This window comes from Cyanistes caeruleus, chromosome Z, assembly GCF_971803275.1.
Source record: "Cyanistes caeruleus chromosome Z, bCyaCae1.hap1.1, whole genome shotgun sequence".
NCBI classification, from domain to species: Eukaryota; Metazoa; Chordata; class Aves; order Passeriformes; family Paridae; genus Cyanistes; species Cyanistes caeruleus.
In genome coordinates this window covers 59252821-59259071 of record NC_141732.1, presented here as the reverse complement: position 1 = coordinate 59259071, position 6251 = coordinate 59252821, and the positions used below count along the sequence as shown (strand labels likewise).

The 6251-nt window shown below is 42.6% G+C and overlaps 1 long non-coding RNA gene across 1 annotated transcript; it reads left to right on the top strand.

Annotated features, from left to right (window-relative positions):
• Positions 1–875: 875 nt before the first annotated feature.
• Positions 876–6035, top strand: LOC111941499 (uncharacterized). Its single transcript, XR_002870052.2, has 2 exons — positions 876–1253; positions 1976–6035. It is a non-coding gene; the product is annotated as an uncharacterized LOC111941499 (long non-coding RNA).
• Positions 6036–6251: the final 216 nt, after the last annotated feature.

Below are 6251 nucleotides of genomic sequence, written 5' to 3'. Positions count from 1 at the left end.
TTATATCACAAGCAATAACTACACAAGACAACTAAAACTTGGAATGGAAAATTAATACCCCAAATGTGATATTACAATTAGATCCATTCTGTCATCTACAGATTAAATAACCATCTCCCTCCAGAACTTAAGCAATCAGGTCCTGTCTTTCAAAGGCTTTGCAATATAGCAAATTCAGTATTTGTGGGTTAGAAGTTCTTGTATAAAGAGCAGACTAAAAATAGGGCTGAAAGACACTTTGAAAGAAAATTAGTATTCTTCAGAAACTTCTAAAGAGGAAAAAAAAATTGACAAGTCCATTTCTCAGGGTTTTCCCTGGAAGTTTTGATGAGGCATTTATAATTACATCCCCCAAAACAGATCTGTGCTATTTTAAAACTGTTCCAACTTTTGCAAGCATGCTTGGATTCTGCAATTAATTCACAAGGTTTCTGTTTTGAAGAACAGCTACAGGAACTGTCCCTTTCTTTGCATTAAAATAAATAAATAAATAAATAAATAAATAGATAAATAAATAAAAAATTATATATAGAAAAGAAAATCATCCTTAGGGCTGCAGAGAGCTACATGTGATTTTTGATTAAAGACAGGCGCTAGAGGGGCCAGCCCCATCTGTGTTTATGTCTGTGAGCACAGAGCAGCTCCTCTGCTGCTGCTGGCCATCCGGCAGCACGGCTGAGACCGAGGCTGGTGTGCGTGTGCCTGCTTCCAGCAGGGAAACACGAGATATCGGATCAGATATCCCACAGCCCGAGGTGTAAGCCAGCCCAAGGAATTTCTGCCATTAGCTGACCCCGTTCAGCGTCGGAGGGCAGCTGAGGGCGGCTGCTGGGTGCCCAGCGGCCGTAAGACGCTCCGTCCCTGCGCTGCCCGGGCTCAGCCGCCACGCTGCCGCGCAGAGCTGGCACAGCCGGCACCGAGCCCAGCGCCGCCGGGAGGGTCTGGACACCACTCTCCAGCCTCGGCCATCCCTCCCACAGGGCTGGCTGGGCTGCCCCATCTCTGCAGCAAGCAGAGGCACTGAGGGCAAATGGAGATGTCGCTGCTGAATTTAGGCAGATAGAGAAGCTGAGCTGATGTTCTCCACTACGCCCTCAATGAGATGGAGCGGGAGGTACATGCCCACCCTGATGCCTTCGGGACGAGAGGTAGAGGAGCTCAGCCACCACCCAAGGATGGCCTCTTCTTCACACGTGCAGGAAACAAAGTCAGGGGAGGCCATGGGCACACGGAAAGGATAAATTCAAAACCTGGTAAGGGAAGTGGTAAGTGTGGGTCTCCTCAAGAAGCTGCCAGAGTTCACTAGGAGAGGCAGTGACATAACTGACCAGCTCCAGGGATCCTGGCATGTACCAAGGGACCCACATTATGCCAGGTCCTCTTCTCAAGTTGCCTCTAGGAAGAATGTTTACACTACTAATAGCTACTCACTGAAGCGTATTTATTTGCAAGCAGTCCATACTGCTTTGCGCGTGTGTGCCTTGCCTCTCCTCAGTGTGACCACGTAAGTGAGTGTAACACAAAAGAAAACCATGCTTTTCCATGGATAAAAGCTTTTAACATAAAGCTTCAAAGCATTTGCTCAGAAGTGATGCATACGTGCACAGTGGCCTTCCTCATTTCTGAAGAAAGTGACCTTTTCCAGAGGGTTGTGCAAATCTGCATAAAGAACTGTGAAAAGCAGATCCTTGGAGAAGCAGCTGACCCAGAATGGGAGGGAGGGAGGGAGGGAGGGAGGGAGGGAGGGAGGGAGGGAGGGAGGGAGGGAGGGAGGGAGGGAGGGAGGGAGGGAGGGAGGGAGGGAGGGAGGGAGGGAGGGAGGGAGGGAGGGAGGGAGGGAGGGAGGGAGGGAGGGAGGGAGGGAGGGAGGGAGGGAGGGACTCCCATGGGACACACTCTAAAAGCAAATGCAATTCCCATCTTGCCACTGCTGTTGGGTGCACACCCTTCTAAGGCAAGCCTTGCCTCCACACAGACGTCCTGCAGATCAAGTCACAGCAGAAGCAGCACATGGGGACACCTGCATGGCAGCCAGGACTCTTATCCCACTGCCTTCTGAGAAAGCCTCCAAATTTCTCCTTATCCCATAACTGACAGTGGCAGTGCAGTACACTGGATTTTGCCATAACAGCTCTAAGTCCATTTTCTCATACAATACATGGCAACAAGTGCTGGTTTGCAATACTATCTTTTAAAATAGCTTTTCCAAGTTGTGCCCATCCTTTCTACCATTATTAAAGTTTTTGGCTGTTCCAGGAGAAGGTTCCTATTGTTAGAAAAAGCACATAACTGTGCCATGCTGCCTTTATGACATTGGTCCCAGCTCCTTCACTTCTCTGGCCGCAGGCATGAACAACAGGCTATGATTTTTCTTCAGCTCTTTCTGCCATGTGTTTGTCCGGATAAACCTTCCTTTGGTCCTTTCCCCCATTCAAACTGAAATGCCTCCCCACAGAGCTGCTGAAACAAGTTTTCTGGAAGTGTTGACTTTCAGCAGCTCTAAATTTAACTCATGAGTAAGGCATGAATCATATGTTCAGAACATATTTAGGAAAACTGGGGGAAACCTGTCTTGGGAAGTGTTCCTTTCCTTCGTCTAACCGCTGCAACATACCCAAAGTTGGTTTGAATCCCTCCATGCCTTGAAGCTGTGTCTTCCTGGGCACCAGCAGAGGTTGCTGTGGTTTCGTCGGGGGGGATGGTTGGGTGTAGCACAAAGAGCTGTGCATGGCTCTTGTTCCTGGTGTGTCACCAGAACACAGTGACCCCAGCCGCAGCTTGTCTGTGGTCCTGCTCAACCCAAGACTAAGGAAGTCCCCATGCAGAGGCAGAGGAAAGACCTGGCGCAGACAATCCATTCACCATGTATCACCACAAGTATCCAGCTTTGCTGAGACTGGGGTGGCAGAATTAAAGAAGAATAACCGAGATCAGGATCACTCATGGCTTCTCAGCCATATCCCTGACAAGCTCTAATAATAGACCAAACACTTCTGAAGTGATGATGCATTGATGACCTTCAGAACCTTCCTGATGAGCTCTTTGGAGGCCAAGAGGACCTCTGTCCCTCTCAAATTCAGTGTTTCTCAATGCTCACTCCTTAGCTGGGGCAGTTCATTTAGGTTTGGTGCTTTCCAACATGAATTCCAGAGGAAGATCAGAGAAGTAAAATGAAAGGGTAAAGGAAGCTTTATTATTAAGAGGTTAGAGTGGTGAAGTGATGGAGGTAAAGCAAGCACAGGAGCAGACAAAACGCTTGCATCGATGACCATGTTTGCGTTGGCCGTTCTGCATCAGAGACTGCAGAACTTGCAGCCATGTCCATTAAGATAATCATTGGATACACTGGACATTGTTATTAGACATTAGACATTTAGTTTTGCAGATTGAAAAAGGTGATACCCTTATGTCATTTGGTAGCAGCCTTTACAACATTCATTTCATATACAAGAAATGTTGCCCATGACTGATCACCGTATCTCTTTAGTTACGACCTCTTAAAGGCCACCATGTCCTTAGAGGCACATGAGCTCCTTTTCCTTAGCTTACATTACTCAGCTACTTAGGTTTTTATGGAGTCTGAATTTACCTTAAAATTTCTTCCAAAATTTAAAAATTCGTTATTCCATTAACACAAGCAGCTTTGCTCAAAGTGCAATTCTCTCTACCTTTGGCATCTTCTTTTCTAAAAATACACTGAAAACTTGCAGATATTGGAGGTAAAAGTTATATAAATTAATTCAGGACTGGAAGAGCAGCACAGGGAAAGATTCAGGAGTTTGATTTGCACACTTAGCAAAGCAAAGAGTTTTGCTGTGGCTCCTTTAGGCAATGAAGATGCTCAGTCCTGGAGACCCTTTTATGCTCAAAATAAAAGCACAAAAAAGACACAGGTAAAATTTGTAGATGGAAATTTAAGATGGAAATGTAGCTAAGGAACAGGTCACCATTTTTAAATACTGTGGGGGACAACTTTCAGACAAGCTGCCAAGGAATGTGAAAGCTTCTTCTGATTGAGAGCAACAAATCTTTAGGAATCTTCAGCAAAGTTAGAAGAACATACAGATAGCATGCATAGAAAAAATAGAGGAGTCTGGAGCAAATAACCTTTTTTTGCTTCAGTCTTGGTGGTTATGAAGTGACTTTTCTGCAGATGTGAAAAGCAAGTTTGGACTTTCCCATGCTCACAGTGAAGAACTGGGAAACTCCTTTGATACACTGAAAATCACCAGGTTTTGCACCAGAAAGGAAGGTAGGTCATTTTGTAAAGATGAAATACCCATATCTGAATGCCATAGGCAGCCTTGTCTACTCATCATACTTACTATAAGAAATTAATAAAACCATTACCTCATCAAACCTACTCTGGCCAGATGGTTATCTTGCTAAATAAATGGCTTTGCACACTAGATCAGCTTCATGCTGAGGCAGAAGTCCAGAACACTTTTGATCTGTCATCTAGAAGATGCTGCAACCACTTTCCCTCCCTTCTAAGAACAGCAGGGCTTTTCTGTTCAGGCAGGTAGATGGAAAATATTGCCAACAGAAGCGGGCCCTTGGTTCATGAATAACAAAGGCATTAGCTACTTTTGCAGCAAAAAAATTGTAGCTACCAGTACAAATCTGTGATTTAGGACTCCCAAGAGGAGATGTTCTTTTTTCCTCTGTTTTTATAGCACTTTAATGATCATGGGCAAATAAAGTTACAACTATTTTCTGATGCTGCATCTTGGAACTATTATTTATAGCCTATATAATTCATCTCCAAGTCCTGATTTTTTGGCAATAGGAAGCAGTAGCTAGGCCAGGAGTTAATGATTATGAGCTAAGCATTTATCTCACTTGGTGCCATGTCGGCTTGTTCTACTTTCAAATATTATTTTCTTTTATGCATGCTACTCTTCTGCCAAATCTGATGACAAACTGCTATTTTTCCAAGAAAAAAAAATGCACCATGACTCGATTCCAATTAACACTGTAGGTTTTAAGTGTAATCTTCGTATTGCTCCTTTTTCTTCCCTTTCCTATTTATCACACATGTCATCTGTTACACTCTACACTTCCAATGTTTTTCCTCTTTTCTGATGTCTGAAGGTATACTTCAGAGGTAGAGATATATTGAGCGAAAAGTGAATTTTCAGCATCTGGTTTGGAAAGACAGGGGCCCCAGAGGTCATATATTTTTTCTAACATGTTCATGCATGTTCCAGAAGAGCTGTCCCACTTACAAATATTTATTAAGTAGCTTTCTCCTGCACTGTGCCCTGCATTCCCTTTGCATTTGTCCTTACCTTTCATTTTTCATTCTGCATGATGGAGCCCCAGGTTACTTTCAGGATAGACCTGTTTAACATTCCCCAAGTGTTGCTGCTTCCTGTGCAATTGAAGACAACAGCAGTCCACGGGACTACAAAAGACCAAACCAAAGAAAAACAAACCTATCCATTTTATTCTTTATCTATGGACTGTTTCTTTGTATCTTGATTTCTCAGTGTCAGTAAAGCAATCCAAAGATCAAAATGGAAGATACTTTTCTCTATGGACTATGTTCCACTCTGAGGGAATATTTTTCTCTGAAGTAAGAATTTGGCCACAGAACCTCTGTCATATTGTAAGTTGTTATACAGAGAAACATCAGATAGTATATTTTATAATCCACCTCTGTTTACACATTAATTTTTATTGAAGATTGGAGATTTGTGAAAATCAGAAGTTAAGGCATTTGAATTACTCAGTCCTTTAATAATACTGAATGTGGAGTGAGAAATGCAGAATACAGGAAGGCACTAATCCCTGTGAAGACATTGACTTGTAAACCCAGTAAAAATTTAAGCTAGTCAGAATATCCTCATGCTTTGATTTTCTTGATCATTGCCTTTCAGAAGGGAAACCTTTGCTTAGTTTTCACATGTTAACTAATACTATTTTCTTGCTTCATTGACCTGTTGTTTCTGTAAGATTACTTCTGGATTCTAATCTACTTTCTGTTTTGTCATAGTTTTTTGCTGAGGCAATAAAAAGATTTTTAAAATAAATTTTAAGAATTCCTATAATTAAATTTTTATTCATTCTTCTCTGTTAAAAAATATTTTACAGCATTCTTGTAAGATAAGTCTAGTTTTTTGTTTTCCCCTTGGTATTTAGTATTTTGTAAAATCTAAACCAAAAGGTAGTTTATGGTCTCAGGTTTTCTGTAGCTTATGGTTTTTACACAGACTCATTCACTCCAAAAATATAAAACAAATACTGTC